The sequence below is a fragment of the Adiantum capillus-veneris genome, chromosome 28, assembly GCF_014529385.1.
Source record: "Adiantum capillus-veneris isolate H3 chromosome 28, ASM1452938v2, whole genome shotgun sequence".
In the NCBI taxonomy this organism is placed as follows: domain Eukaryota; kingdom Viridiplantae; phylum Streptophyta; class Polypodiopsida; order Polypodiales; family Pteridaceae; genus Adiantum; species Adiantum capillus-veneris.
Window position 1 is genome coordinate 913,861 of NC_140958.1, and position 16,995 is coordinate 930,855.

The window sequence follows — 16,995 nt, forward strand, 5'->3', positions numbered from 1 at the left end:
TAGCAGCTGGAAGCGTGGATCAAGCTTTCCTAAATCATGAAGGTCATATAATTTTTTACTTGTTAATGAGCCTACCCAGGTTGAATGAATTTTATGAGCTACAGTTCAACAATTTTCTCATACAAGCTCTTGAAGATCGTAGCAGATACATCAACTTTACACAGGAGGAAGAGCAACCAATCTTTTATATCACATTCATAGTGATAGATGCAATGATGGACAACAGTAAAATCTACAAGTTTCTTCAACCGAAATCAGTAAGTGATTCCATACCATACATCTCGCTTTGGGAAAGATATTTCAAGATCTTTGATCCTGGGGGGTGCTTATGGAAACTTTCTCAATGGAGGAGGTTTACTCCGTCACTTCATTTCATCTTGCTATTGGCTCGGAGAACCTTCCATATCACACAAGGTTTTTTAATCATACAACAAAGGTTCTTCAAAGATAAGAGCAGACAAAGACAGACGTTACATAATATACATGTTGTATGATCGGATAAATGGTACATGAATGTACCATTATCTAGGGGGGGGGGGCTACTGATAGCCGTTTTTCGGCTCTCCATAATTGCCATAGTAAGTTACTCCACCCTACCAAATTCACCCAAACGCTATGGCTATCCCTACCATTTCACTGTACATAGTCGTGTGTGAGTTAGGGGGCTTTTCCCATATCTTCTTAAAAACCCTCAACTAGCTAATCACTGGGGTAGTTGAGCCAAAAAAATAAAAAAATAAAAAAATAAAAGTATATTATGGCCTGTTTGTGTGTAAATATTTCATTGTATATATGGCCTAGATATAGGGATTTTTTATAATTATTTTTGTATTTTATTCAAATATTTCTACTTAGGTGTGTGTTTTATTAAACCTATGTACACCTTCTTTCATCCTCTTACACCATAATTATATTTTTTGCCAATATGTACATACTCTAACCTCATATTTTTCCTTTATACAAATCACTCCCACATTTTCACCCTCACCCTCGTGAAAACAAAAAATTGATTTCTACTCATTGGTTACGTTTATTATATTATTTACTTGCATACCTTTTCCTCTTTCACCCAAAATAATTCAAGGAGGGACCATATCATATGATTCCAATATCTTTCCATATCCATAACTCCTCCATATTTTTATTATTATTTTTACTCATTATTCTAACACCATGTGCTCATTAAGCTAAAGTCCATGAATAGTCCATACACTAGTCCCACCATGTATATATTTCTTTATTCATTAATAATCCTCCTCCATGCATGGTCAAGGGCAACTTGGATGCTTTGTATTATAATATGACAAAGGAGGGTCTCACTCTTGGATGCATTGTATAAATTTAACAAAGGAGGGGGCCACTAAAAGACTTTTGCAGGCATAAAAACAAGCTTTTTGGTGAAAATTTTGGCACCTATCTCCACTCCGAATTTGGAGCGGTAGTCAAAAGAGAAAATGTAGCCCACGCTCTGAATAATCACCTCAAATGTTTTCATGATTTTTGGAGCTACCAGAGGTGAGCTATGATTTTTTGAGTGGACCCCAGTCTGCCCACTTTTCTCACAAGTAGCCCTTAGTCTTCTCTCACCCTTCCACACACCTACTCACTCTTACACATCCCTCCCTCTCCTTCCCTCACTCAGACCTGAAATTTCCATGGCTTCTCCCACCCTCTTCACTATTACCCTTCTCTCTCATCCCTATAGTTCTTTTATGAACCTCTACATACATACACCCTCTCCATGTCTCTCTCTATTGCTTCTATGCTACAATTTCATTTACCTCTCCTAAAAATATCTAAAATTCAGCATCTTAACCATGATAACTTCTGCAAATTGAGGATTTTTCATCAACAAATCCTCTTTTCAACGTGGTGGTCAACCGTGGCGGCGGCGTAAAGAAGCGAAGAAGAAGAAGAAGACCAGCGGTCATTTTTTCCACAATCTACACAAGGGTGAGTTCAAGCTTCTTCAAAGCTTCACCATCTCAATGATTCTCTTTAAATTCACCCCTCTTCTTTCATTAAATCAACTCATCCTACCCATTGTAAATGTATCACTAACAATTCTAGTGATTATTACCACTAACAACTAACTTCTCTTGTAAAAATGCACCCACACTATCAACATATGGAGTAGGCAACCGCACAAGTAAACCAAATTCACTCACTCCCATGGAAGTTTCTCTCCTTTCACCACATCAATAATTCTCTTACTTGAGCCCACATCCATGTGACTCAAGAGAAAAGAGAGACCCCATTCTCATTTGAAATTCTTAAAAATTCATAATCCTTGATCTTTCCTAATAAAATTGATTAGGCTTAATCCTAATCAAGGCTTCTAAAACCTATAAATAGAACCCATTCCTCCTTGTAAAAGACATCACTATACCATTGCACACTAGATTGAGCGTACCACACGCCAGTTCTATCTTGGTTGTAAAGAGAGAGTAAGCTTTCTATACACCATCACCTTGGTGCATAGAAAAGCTTGAGCTAGTTTGAGTGAGTGCGAGTAGAAGATATTCTTCCTACCATTGTTGTATCTACCCCAACATCAATGAATTGGTAGTTTTGGGTGCAATTCATGTCCAAAGGCGCACGCTTCTCCTCCAATTTGGCTTGGCAAACTCATTCAGCTTCATAAGGTGACTTGTTTCATTGAAGGTTGTTGTTTTGTTGCTTGTGATTCATTGGCTATTGTTTGGCTACCATTGTAAGAGGGTGGATGGTGAGAGGGCTCCCATAACCCTAAGACAATGTGCTAGTGATGCTATAACCAAATCTTGTCACTTGATTCCGCAAGCTCTAAGTTCCTTTTTGTGCAAAATATAAAGTAGAAGCTAAGTTGTACACCATCTCTCTCTCTCTCTCTCTCTCTCTCTCTCTCTCTCTCTCTCTCTCTCTCTCTCTTTTTTAGTGTGTGAGAATGTTCCATTGGTGTTAGGGTTAGTGTAAATTCCTTGCTTGTTTGTGGGTTGCTCTAACGATTCTCCTCTTTTGCGTCCTAGTTCGCTCTTAAACTAGGTGGTGCCCCTTGTGTAGTTGGGATTTGGCTGTGGGTTTGTTGTTTTGGTTTGTGTTGTGTTGTGCCCCAGCCCCATTGAGCAGCACGGGAGCCTTGAAGGGTGTCTAGAGGTTGCTCTTCTTGTTGCCCGCCCCGGACCGCCTCACTACGAGTATTTAAGGATATAAATTACACAATAATTTTGCATATTTTTTTCAAGTTTGAGGAGATATTTGATTTTTAAGTATTAGCTAACCTCTTGCATTTAGCTCTTTATATACTTAGAACACTTGGCCTTTTGCTTTCTTCATACCCACCATTATTTCTCGCTGAGCTTTTACTCCTATCTATCTGTTTGTCTCCTGCTCGTCTAACTATGGCTCTCGACCATGTTGACAGCCTTTTAGGAGAAATCTCTATGATTGTTGATGCCATCTCCGGAACTGTGTCCATGACGTGTACATGAGATTGGAAGACTGTCTGTTGAGAATATTATGGTATCCCCTTCACCTTCCAAAACTTTTGGCTTCTTTTGGGATGATAGTGTCAATCTGCCTGAGACCTTTCTTAAAAATTGTGAAGCTATAAAAGGAACTATCTCACGGGAGATGTTCAAGTTTAAAGAGTCCTTAGAACAACAATTTCTTGTCCAAAAACTTGCTGTTGACCATGAACTTGTTGTTGCAAAAGTAAATGAGCAACGCAATATTGTTCTTGTGAACTAGTTAGAACATGATATAACTCAATTTAGAGAAGAACATTCATCTCTGAAAGAGCATCTTGAGTTGGCAAAGCCACACATGGAGTTACAGAACCAGTTAGAACATGATATAACTCTATTTAGAGAAAAACATTTATCTCTGAAGGAGCATCTTGAGTTGGCAAAGCAACACATGGAGTTACAGAACTCCATTGTGACCAACCAGGCTCAGGAAGTTTCATCCTTGAAAGACTTGCTTAATCAGTCTCAAGCACAGATTGCTGCTCTGAACTCCATGGTGACCAACCAGGCTCGGGAAGTGTCTTCCTTGAAAGACTTTTCTTAAGCACAGATTGCTGCTCAGAATACCCCTTCAACTGCCCTACAAGAGTTATGATCAGCAATCTGTGCTTGAGACTGATTAAGCAAGTATTTCAAGGAAGACACTTCCCGATCCTGGTTGGTCACTATGGAATTCAGAGCAGCAATTTGTGCTTGAGACTGATTAAGCAAATCTTTCAAGGATGAAACTTCCCGAGCTTGGTTGGTCAAAATGGAGTTCTATAACTCTATGTGTTGCTTTGCCAACTCAAGATTCTCTTTCAGAGATGAATGTTCTTCTCTAAAGTGATTTATATCATGTTCTAACTGGTTCACAAGAACAATATTGCGTTGCTCATTTGTTTTTGCAACAGCAAGTTCATGGTCAACAACAAGTTTGTGGACAAGAAATTGTTGTTCTAAGGATTCTTTAAACTTGAAAATCTCATGTGAGATAGTTCCTTTTGTAGCTTCGCAATTTTTAAGAAAGGCCTTAGGCAGATTGACACTATCATCCCAAAAGAAGCCAAAGGTTTTGGAAGGTGAAGGGGATACCATAATATTCTCAACAGGCAGTCTTCCAACCTCATGTACACGTCCTTTGAAACCGCCAAGGACTGCAGCGCGTAGGACTTATTTTGAAGTCATAGACACACTTCCAAAGATGGCATCAACAATCGTAGTGATTTCTCCTAAAAGGATGTCAACATGGTCGAGAGCCATAGTTAGACGAGTAGGAGACAGACAGATAGATAGGAGTAAAAGCTCAGCGGGAAATAACCGTGTGTATGAAGAAAGCAAAAGGCCAAGTGTTCTAAGTATATAAAGAGCTAAAGGCAAGAGGTTAGCTAATACTTCAAAATCAAATATCTCCTTAAACTTGAAAGAAATATGCAAAATTATTGTGTAATTTATATCCTTAAATAATCGTAGAAACCTTTTACATGGAGAATAGAAGGTTAATCTACAATTATAATTCGATTTAGATTAGTTGTAGTATTTCAATAGATGGAATCTAGCAAGATCCCACATTTCCCACACTCTAGGCAGGACTGGAAAAATACACAAAAACCTGGCCACGTCCTCAACCTAAGTTGATGCATCGTCTGTTTTGGTAAGACCACATGCATCCTAGGTTTTTCTCTCCATGCCCTTCAAGAGAAGGAAAGAAACTGTCTTTTCTTTCGCACGTAGGTCTTGGTGAGTGAGCACAACATACTTAGCGTCAAAAATTGGAAGGACCTACTACGTAGTAGGAGGAGGCCCCACGCAACCTGCCTGCACATCATCTCTAGAATCGCCTTTCTCACGAATTGTTTTGAAATCTCCGCTACTTCAATACTACCCAAGAAGATATGGAGGCATCTTCTTGTGTGCATTTGCACCTTTTTGCAATCCAACATCAAATGATGCCTGCGAACAGAGATATCTCTACGTGTACATGTCAGAAATTCATGGCTTCATCCATTTGGAAGCCAATATCAAATGATGTCTGCAGACAAAGGCATCTCTGCGTTTACTAGCCATCAGCACACAGTATCTACAGAAACGGTAGCTATGCCCTTGGGGCCAAGCAAATCATATCTTCCCCAGGACTATTCTATCATCCATTCGCAGCAATACATCAACCAGTCTGCTGCATTGTGTTACCCGGACAAGTCTTGACTGCTAAGCAGTGTGGGACATTCAGAAGGTACATATCTCCGTATGCTACTTTTTGCCAGCAACCTGTGGTGATGCACAAGGCAACCAGTTCAGAACAGGCCTCTGTATCATATGGAACTTTTCAATGACAATGTATCATCATAGCAGAAGTGAGTTTCAATAAGTTAATTGGTTGGTAGAGGTGTAGAGGAAAGTGCATGGGTTAAGGGGGATTTGTGAGAGGTGATACATCATCTAAGAGTGATGAGAAATGAATTTTCCTTGGTTTTATTTTTGATGTAAAAACCTAGATTGAATCTACAGGTTTATTGTTACGTCTTGTTTCCAATCACCTGTCACCGCATTCTATGGGACATAAGCTGACATCAAGGCAAACATGCTACCAATTCAAATTCAGTCTCACATCCTTGAGAGGCCCATGAGCAGGAGAGAGGCACACCTAACAAGCAGCGAATTAAGGGTATAACAATGGAGCCTAGCCAGCATAGGCCAATAGTAACTTATCTATACAACTGGTTGGTGAAGCTAATAACGGAGATTTTGAGCTTGATACAGTTGGAAATACCTGATGAGAGGTTCTATTGAAACAGATTCCACAAGTTTCAGGTGCTGACAACATCGACCTTCTCAAAGGCATTTACAACTAGGTATTGATATGTTCTTTCTCAGCAGAGACCCTTTATGAGCACTGCTTTGTTTTGGTGCATTCTTTTAGAATGATTGTTCAGTTAACTAGCCTCTGCTTCACAAGTTGACATCATTTTATGACATTGAGCAAAATTCTGAGTATCTAATTCTTTTCAGCAGTTAATTGTATTTCAAGTTTACCTTTAATGTATTTTTTCCAGAGCATTTTTTAGCATCCTTTGATCTGTGTAAGATTTATTCATATAAACTTATTTCATTTATGTTGGGAGATTGACTTGTTGGTAGTAACATTTACTCCCGTGCCTACATATACCTCCATGCTCGTCAATATGTGATCACACCCCTTTGCATTTTCTTGCACCACTTGTTTCTTATGAGCGTAGTAACCAAAGTCGTGAAAGTTGATTTTGATTTGATTTTTCTTATTTTTAACATTTTTTGTGTGTTAATCATGAAGCTGGAAAGTCGTTTATTTAACGAGTCTCATGTATTGAAGGGAGATCCGATTTATCCAACGAGGGGTCCTTCATTCATCAAGATGACGTTTGTTTTGATGATATACCTGTGAAATGTCTATCCGTGGATCTTGTTTTTTTTCTTGAGTAACCGTTGCTCATTGTCCTTGTCAAGCAACTCCGAATTACTAGTTCATGAGGAAGAAAGGGTGTAATATTGTCCTTGATGAGCCTCTACACAATGAGTTCGCAAGTGCGCATGCGAAGATCATCTTGTAAAGAGCATTTGGATCACTATTTCTTGCGCTGTCAATATGTGCAGTTTTGCTTTGACAGAGTTCCCTCCTAAATGGGAAGAGGTTGCAGTCTATCTATTGATCTAAGCTACGGTCCTAGAATTAGTATCAATTAAAAATGTGCTTTCATGTCCCTGTAAGAAGGCAATTACTTCAAGATTGGTGCTATTGAGCACAATCATGTGGGAGCTTGTCTAGCGTCCAGAATGTGGAACAGGATTTGTGTGAAGTGGGTCTCTAAGACCAAGATTAAAATGATTGTTATTTGAAAGGATACGAGGCTAGGTTTTTGGCCAAGCCCTTGCTTATCGAGGAGGTTTAATTATGGTTTGACTGTCGGACCCATATCTTGCATGTCTGATCAATTCGAATTATTCTAGCATCGGTAGCTTAATGCCTCTCTCAACCATGTTTTCTATCTTGGGAGTTTTGCACTTGTCAGTAATGCCACGTTTATTGCTTAAAGAAGGCTCTTCATGGTCGAAGTAGGTAAAATTGATGGATTGATGGATTTCTTTGTTGCAAATTTGGAGGTGATTGAATCTCTACGAAGTACAACCTCCACTAGGCTTCTTTTTCAATGACTTGTTCATCATGGGTAATGATTGTAACATTGATTGTATTAAATTTTCTTTGATCTAGAGGTTTGGCTTTAACTCTTGGATTGTTGCTGTTTTTTCTTTGCTTCAAGATAATGTAGACTGCATGTGGTATGCATATGTGTAGTTAGGATATGTTCACGAGTTGGAGAGGTTTGAAATTCTAAATCTATTTCTGTCCTATAGATTCCAATTGTAAGCTCTTTACGAGTAATGTATCTGGAGTTGTAGATGCGAGCTAGTAGTGATACCTTTTTGGCTCTCATCTGGTTTCTTAACACTACGAGTATATTTGAGTTGGTGCTTGCTTGCTTGCTTGTTGAGTTTTGTTATGTAGACATACCGAAAGTGACATTGGGGGTGAAGCTTTCTTGCCGTGTAGTCAATTAGGCAGTAAATATCCAGATGGAGCTATAGCATTGTCTATCTATGAGCCGGGAGTTGTAAGGCTTGTAAGTGAGTCGTGAGGCTTGCCAGAAAATTATGTAGAATTTCCTACTGCCAACACCTGCTGCTTCTGGCCTACGGTGCAATGGAATTGTTGCTCATTGAAATTTAGGGTAAGTAAACATAAGGCTCAAGGTTTCACAAACGGGGGAGCACTTCACGATTAAAACTCTGAGAAACTGAATATCATGACGAGCGGGAGAGAGAGAGATTGTGTGTGGTACGAGGGGGAGCACGATATGGTACATGGGCGGAAAGGTATGCATGTTCTTTTGCGTCAAGGAACGATCTGTTGCCAGGGTTGCTCGTATGAAACCTTGCTCTCATCTGAGCGAGTCTCTCCTCAGTAGCTATGCGCTCTCGGGTCTGGATCTCCTCATCTGTCTGCGGGGGTTGGCATTCAGTATCAGGTGTTGTTTACCTCGGCTTGCCTCAGCGTGTTGAAGAGTCACTCCCTTCCAAGGATCTGGGAGTGGGAGAGGTGTTGCCCTTTAGAAAAAATCTGTAAGATGTCACTTCTCCCCCCATCTGTGTGTTTGCTGGTGGCTGCAAAAGTCTGTGTGTGTCTATATCTCTAGTAGGTATCTCCGTAGTTGTCCCATCTCTATCTCTGGTCTGTGTGCTGCCACTTGGCATGTAGATGTCCATGTAGTGTGGTCGTTGTGTGAACCCGTTTTCCAGTATGGTAAGAAAATGATCTCTATAGTGTGACATCTTCCTCTGAAGGATATCTCTCCCCAGCTCGTTCCATCTCGATCTCTAGTATGTGTGATGCCACTCTGAGTTGGCCAATCGGCACTTGTGAACTATTTGGCATGTAGATGTCCATGTAGCTCGTTCATTGTATGAATCCATCCTCCAGTATGGTAAGAAAATGATCTCTATAGTGTGACATCTTCTGTTGAAGGGGAGATGCGAACCATGTCTGTTTGATATATAGCTTCCAGAGGTCGTGTCTAAGCACCATGTTTCTCTCAGTGCGTGAGAGATGAACTTGAGGTGAGTTGGTAGAGAGAGAGAGTGTGATCAAAAGTGCTCCCACGCATGCATGAGAGCACTAGCTAGAGCGATCATGGATGTATGGGAGATATTTCTATAGAAAAATTGACAAATTTGTTTTTATAAAATCTCCCATGTATGCATGAAAGTACTAGCGCTATCGTTAATTCTCTCATAAATGCATGGAAGTATTATTTTTAAAAAAGCCTCACTCAGCCACGCACTCTCTGAAGTCGCTAGAAGGGCCTCTTCTGTGGAACTGTGTCAAAGGTCGGAGCACTAGCTAGAGCGATCATGGATGTATGGGAGATATTCCTTTAGAAAGATTGGCAAATTTGTATTTAAAAAATCTCCCATGTATGCATGAGAGTTCTAGCGCTATTGTTAGTGCTCTCATAAATGCATGGAAGTATTGTTTTTAAAAAAACCTCTGACTCAGTGACACGCTCTGTCTCTTCTCTCTGAAGTTGCTGGAAGAGCCTCTTCTGTGGAATTGTATCAAAGACCTTGTAGAAATCCACATAGCAACAATATAGATTCTTCTTCCATCCCTTTGCACCATTAATGAGGCAACACAATACAGAGATATGGTCGATAGTAGAGAAGGTTCGTTTGAATCCTACCTGGCTGGGAGCTTGAAGCCCCTCAATCTCTGCATAAGAATTGAGCTTAGCCTCAAGTACTAATCCATATAGTTTGGCTATTGTATGATGAATTTTGTTAGTCCTGTAGTTCCGTGCATCCAGGGTGTCTCCAGATTTGTGAATGGCACTTCTCTATGGGGGGTGGTCGATCGTGGCTCTTCTAGTTGCGCCATGTGTGGCACCGTCCATGCTCATGAAGAGGCGGAATAGCTCTGGCTCCTATGCCTCCTCGAAAGCGCGTCGCTTTGGGTGTGTGTGTCTTCATCTGATGCCTAGACTCACGCTCAGTAATCTTTCAAGGGTGGGCACTTCTCTATGGGGGTGGTCGATCATGGCTCTCATAGCTGCACCATGTGTGGCATCGTCCATGCTCATGAAGAGGCGGTATAGATCTAGCTCATATGCCTCCTTGAAAGCTTGTCGCACTGGGTGTGTAAGTGTCTTCATCTGATGCGTGGCCTCACACTCAGTAATCTTTTCAAGGGCCCGATGTGCTCGCAATCTACAACAGAGATTTCTGCACTCATCATCATACCAACGATTTTGTGGTCGGGTCCCTGGGGTGGGGTGTATCCAGTGTGAGTGGTGTGTGGGAAAGAGCTAATCGTTGATGTCTGAAGAACTGATGTGATCTTGGCGGTGAGTATGGGTAGTGGTGTGGAGTGGTGGACCAAAAGGAGTCCCTTCTCGACGTCTGTCGAGTATAGGGGTGCATGTGGTGGGTATAGAGGATGTGGTGTCTCCAGTGAAGGAGAGTGCGAGATATGTGTGGTTAGCTCCAATAGGTATGGGCGGGATGGTGAAGGAGCTAAGTAGGTGGGTGGCCTCTCTGAATTCCATGATGTAGTCCACAGTGCTCCCTCCCCCATCTGCAACTCCATGTGGTATGCATGTTAGTCCCCTCGAGGTGGGCCACTATGCCATCCTGTTGTAAATAATGAGTCGGTGCTGAGAGCCTAATCTGAGCCAATGATGACCATAATCTGTGATGCAAGTTGTGTCGGTTGAGCCTCTGGTGGTGACCTCCTTGAGGATGGCCTAGGTCCTCTATGTCATAAATCCCACACTGGTCACTGCATGTCCTAGCAATGAAGTCTCCCATGAGGAAGACTTCTCCTAGTGTAGAGTACTAAATAATATCCTCTGAAAAGCATGTATATGGTGATGGTCTCTCATCCTCATCCCTCTGTGTCTCTGTAGTGGCAAATCTAGAGCTTGAGGGAGCAAAGTAGCAGATGATAATATAGACCATCTTATCCCCTGATAGCTCAAAACAAATCCAAATGTAGTGGGCTTGTGGGTCACGTGAGAATCTGTATCCTCCTCTGGAGTCCTTATTTGAAAAGTATAGCCACCACTCTTGATCCTCGTGTGGTATGCTGACCAATTCTTCCTCGGTGTGACGACTCCCAATGAAAGCCGTGGATCCCAATAGACTTTGCTATGGACTCTCATGTGTCTTTGTCATGTCCCATCCATTCATCACCTTCTCAAGTCTCTCTTGATGGGTCCAGAGGTCTCCATTGCAATTCCAAACCGGGACATGGATCTCCTCTTGTGTCCCACAAGCCGCGAGTCCCTATGCGATGGTCTTGCCATCAATGATGACCCTACCATCTCGATACATTGCTTTCTTTCCCTCCTTGCAATCTTGATGGACTCTAGGCATGCATGCGCCACAGTGGTCTTGTTGCAGATTCATGAGGTCGTCATCAAGATAAATAGGGGGACCCTCTAATCCTCCCAAAATGACCCTCTTTTTTATGAAAGAGGTGCATAACTCCTCAATGGAAAATTGAAGGATGAGTGCTCTTTACTTTGGATATTTGTCCACCCACCATGCTTTGGAGAAGGGTAGGTCTCCTTGCTTGTATCCAAGCTTCTTGCATAAATCTTTTGCATCATGTCGGGCGTTGATCTTGTCTCTTCTTCGATGCTCGTCACCCATACGTTGAGGCGGCGAGCTTGCCGGATCTTCTATTCCTCAATCGTTGTGTGGATGATGAGGACCTCATCTTTTTGGGCTTCTTCTCTTGCCTCTTTCTTCATGTTCTTCCTAACTACGTCAACCCACCTCTCTTTGAGAGAGAGAGAGAGAGAGAGAGAGAGAGAGAGAGAGAGAGAGAGTCTCCTCTGTATGGGGAACAAAATCTCAGCCCAAACCGATGCAAATCAATGCATAATTAATTAAAAAATGCTCTCAGAGAATAATTTACATAAATATGGCGTCAATTGACATTCACTGTATCAACGACAACCAACTCGGCGTCAAAAGCACCTATATCCCATTGCATTCATATTCTCTGGCAAGGGTACGAATTGGGGTGCTGCAACTATCTATATTACCGAAGGTATCTCATACATCCGAGAATACCTCAGCTCAATAAAACCTGACGTAGGGCCCTCCAAACGATCAACAGACTCCAAACAAGACTAATTGCCGGAAATCAAGACGATATGGCTCCACAAACAAGGTACATAGGCAGTGTCCGCAACTCAATGTACATGAGAATCGAGAACAGTCTTTATCGATGCGACAAAAACTGCACACAAAAAGGCGCCAAGAGATGCAAGCAATCTGCTGACAAGCTTCATGCGGGGAGAAAGTTCTCTCAAAAAAAGATCACAAGCATATATGAAGCTTGAAGGTGTAATGTGTGATGCTGTTGGAACAACCACTCACACTGTAGCGAAAGCTTGTGAAAGAAGCTCCACCTATTTGCTCCCAAAAAACCGTGTCTCTCAAGAGACCACTTCAATGGGGTGTAAACGTCTCCTTGATTCTTTGCCTAAATCTACCATAAACTCTCAAACAAGAAGCTCTGTATCAGCTGCAATTGTACCTTCAGCCCAAAATGTATGCACCCAACTTGGAGCAACTCCCGTACTTCCAAAAGTACATCAAACTTGCACTCAATGGCCAAGAATGTGTGGCTGTCCACACATGCATACATCCACTCTAAATTGGTTGAAGATTCAGCTCTCCAAAGCTCTCCATCACCTTGATCTGAAGCCCTAATTTAAGCTCTGAAACATGTACCTATGAAAAACTCAAAATACACAGCTGTTGCGGAAAATTTTGTGATCAGAAATAGGTCAAATATACATTGCCATTGCCTCCGAAACATGCCAAAACCCTAGAAAAGAGTCCTGGGTTGCGCAGATCTGAGTTCATATGAGAGATTTATAGCCAAAAAAAAATTCTCGGGCCCAAAAAACACCTGCGCAAATTTGTTTCTGCAAAACTGCCTACTGTGTGGTGTGTGCGGGCTGATCTGTGGATACAAGGAGCTCAAAATAAACTCCTCTTTGCTCAACTCTCAATCTCCTACCATGGCTGAGCCGAATTTTCTCTACGAGTTCTCTTCGAGCTCCAAGCTCGAGCTCTACTCCAAAGAAAACACTACTATTGACGCGAAGCTCTCGTGATGGAGACTGCGTCACTCTCACTTGCTCTGATACGACTTGTGAGTGTGCCGTGCGGTGTCGTGCAGCTCCGCTTCCATGAGAAGAAAATAAGCAAAGGGATGCCAATCATGCTTATTTGAATCCTATGTGATTATTTAACAATAATAAGGGCTTGGTAACAAGCTAATTTTAAGCTAAAAGTATGCTAGATGCGGCTCTAAAGGGCCAAAAGATGTCTTGTTAATGCTAATAGTGAAGTGGTCATAGCTGGGTTTTCTTAATCAAAATTGTAGTACTTGAAGTGCTCTACATGCCTGTCTTTACGGCTCGTCATTTGGACCTACAGATAGGAATTTATGTTGGTTTGAGGGTTGAGCAGTAGCAGATCCGTACGGGATTGGGTAGCTGGTGATGAAGGGTCAAAGTTGATATAATTGCATGGCCCTGAAGTGCTCACTTTGAGAAGCATGTTGGTCTTTCCAACTCGTCAATCGGAGTTTTGGTTGTCAAGATATGGCTAATTTAAGTTTCACCGGGGGCCAGTTTTGTACCACTCTGGTCACTTCGGTCAGTTCTTCATCTGGGAATTTTCGAGCTTCATCCAGCTAATGAAGACATGAATGATGTGCTTAGCAATGCCTTGGATGATGTAATCACCAAATGTGGTGCCTTTTACAACAATATATTAAGTTCATGATGAGCTTGAGTCTATAAATCTTAGCCAGCAATGCCTTCGCGATATACATGCTACATGCCATGCTTTGCCTCATATGCATGCCAAATGTGGTGCCCTTCTGAATCAAAAGCTAAGTGGCCGCCCAACCCAAAGGAAAAGCAAACGGCCGCCCTCCCATGACCTACAAGGTGTGACTGCCCATTGTTAAAGGGGGGGCAATTAAAGTGTGAAAAGGAGGCCTAATGGAAGCGTCGGCAGAGAAGGCAACGAGCAGCACAAGGAAATGTGTTCGTGGCGGGCGCCCTGGTGCGTGGACAATGGTGAGAGTGAAGGCAAAAAATCTCAGCAGCTCTGGGCGCTTTTGTTCGGCTCCATACTCGCCAGGTTTCATGCAGGTCCACATTGTTGTGCCACGTCACCAAGGGGTGCTACTCACTAGTGATATCGCTAGTGGGTTGGCTGAAAATAGGAAGGGGCTCTTACTTATGAGAACAAAAAGAGCTCCCAAGGTCGGCTCTTATAAAAAATAGCAAGCGGCTCTCATTTTTCTTCTGCCTTCTTCGTGGAAAAAAGCCAGAAGCCTTGAGCTCTTGAATCTAATCTTCCATAGCCCATGCAAGCTAAGCTTTGATACCAATTTTAAATCCTAAGCTTCTTAAGCAGAGTCTAATCCAAACCTCCCTTCACCCATCATAATCCTAAGCTAAGCTCCTTAGCCCACCGAATCCTATTGCTAAGCAAAATCTATTATCCTAAGCCAGAAGCCATGTCTCAAATCCTAAACTCCATATCCACTTGAATCCAAAATCAAACCCACCATAAGCAATTGGAATTTGAATCCAAAGAGCCATAACCCAAGTCGTATTTCTAAGCCATAATTAAACATTTCTCTGGGATTTCTCTCTCTGTCTCTCTCTCGACCTTGAGGCAAGAGAGGAAGAATGAAGTAGAGGAATATTATGAAGACAAGCTTGGCAGGCCATTTAAGGCAGGTGAAGCCGATGTAGGGAGCTTCAAACTCCACAACTAACATTTAATTTAAGCAGTGGTATTGTTCATTGTTCCCTTTGAGTAATGAAGCTTCAGAATCTGGTTCAAGCTGTCTATTTTAAGCTTTGTCTACATTAATTGTGTCTGCTGCAACTCTCTTTCTCACACCTCTCATAGCCAGAGGCCCCGCGCCTTCTTGGATCACCTTTCGAACACAAATTTTTTGACATTCTTGGTGAACCCGACACGAAGCAAGCCGGGGTGAGAAGAATATGTGGAGGAAGATGTTGACACCACAAGAGGCAGCCATGCAGCAAATGGTGCAGCAATTTGCAGCGTATATGCAACAACAACAAGATGTCCAACAACATATAATCTGGAAGAGTAGATTCGTAAAGCTCGACACACAGTTACAAAGAAATTACAACAATTTGAGGACGGGATATTAGAAAATTTTGCAATATCAGGAGCAGGCAATGGAAGATAATGGAATCGGTGATCAAAATGTAGTGGAAGGATTTAATTTAATTGCGGTGCCGAAACTTAGGGGCCGAATAAAAGAGATTCACGTGGTTCAAGGGCCCGAATTAGCAAGAATTCAAGAAGGCGCTACAGGAGGAATATTTTCTTGAGGATTCACAAAGGGTAACTAGACAGAGCTTCATGAAGTGGGTGCAAAAGAAAAACAAAAATTTATGTGCTCGATAATTATTGCGGGAGTTTGAAAAGAAATTCGAACAATTGTCCTTGACAGAGCAAAGTTCAATGAAGGATCAGAAGGTTGAACTGGTTGCTGATCCACGACTTTAAAAGAGTTTGGTACAATTGCTGGAGGATTCGACATGTGAATTGGGCTTAACATATGATTGGAAGATAGTCAATGAAGCGGTAATAAATATGATCATGAAACGATAGATGAGATTTGATAAGTTGATTGTGGTTGATGTCATGGATGATGTGGAAGAGGAAACTAAGGAGAAGTCAATCTCGACCATACCCAAAGTGGAGGATCCAGTTCTTGACAAATTGGTGAAAGGTATCCAAGAGTTAAATTTGAATTTCAAAGCTGTTAAATTTGAAGGGTTAGCTGCAAAGGGGTCTACTTCTGAGCCTCGACAACAACCTCCATGCAAAGGCTGGGATCGATGTATGTGGTGCAATAGTGAAGACCATAGGTATGTTAAGGAGTGTGATGAGTTTGATGAAAAAGGAATGTGGTTTTCTGGAAGGACAAGAAGATTCGCCTTAGGGCAATAGGTGAGATGCTCCACTTGAACTTTGGTAGGGACGACATCAAAAAGCTAGTTTAAGACATACAACATAATGAGGCTATTGTGGAGGCAGCTACATATGGGCTTCAGGTTTGTGGAAAGAGTGATGATTATGGTGCACGTAGAAAGGGTCAATTGTGGCCTTATGCTTTGAAGGCAGAAGAAGCAGGAAAGATAAATTATGGGAAGCTACGACAGGTAGGGAATTCAATTCGAGAAACCACAGGGTGGACTGATCCAGTGGATTCCCTCTCAGTGTATGCATTGATTGCTAAGTCTCAAGCTAATGAGGCTATGGTGGAATAAAGAGAAAAAGGGATGAAGAAGTTCCAGGACATCAAAAAGGGCAACGAGATTTAGCAGAAAAAAAGAAGGTCCTACTCCTAAGCCCGCTCCTTAAGTGGTTATGGAGGAGGCGTCCAAGGAACAAAAGAAAGGTAAGCCCAGGGGACCCTTGTATAAGCTTAAATCTGACCTTGAATCAGCTACGGATCTAAAGAAAGTTTTTGAAGAGCGCATTCTAAATAGCAAAGTGGAGCTCACATTGGGTGATATTCTAGGAATTGCCAAACGTGAGTTCTACAAGGAGATTATTGATATTAGCAAGAGGAAGCGACAGATACCAAGTAAGCAAGAACCAAAATCTGGATTGAAGAAGCAATTCTGGATGATTATGAAGAAATTTGGCAGATCTTGAAGAAGAAGAGTCGAGGCCTGTGGTGGTTTCAAGTCCAATTGTACCTTAGGTAAGGCATGTTCATTTTAATGATGAGGAAGAGAATGAAAGTATACCCAGGAGTCAATTTTCAAGGACTCATTGGGCAAGGGCAACAACTGAAACTGTTGTGAAGCTTGGCGACATTGAAGAGTCA

General features: G+C 41.8%; 2 pseudogenes; one reads left to right on the forward strand and one right to left on the reverse strand.

Annotated features, from left to right (window-relative positions):
• The first annotated feature begins 3,380 nt into the window (after window positions 1–3,380).
• On the forward strand, window positions 3,381–4,050 carry LOC147419973 (uncharacterized; annotated as a pseudogene).
• Window positions 4,051–4,064: 14 nt separating this feature from the next.
• LOC147419974 (uncharacterized) lies at window positions 4,065–4,748 on the reverse strand (annotated as a pseudogene).
• Window positions 4,749–16,995: the final 12,247 nt, after the last annotated feature.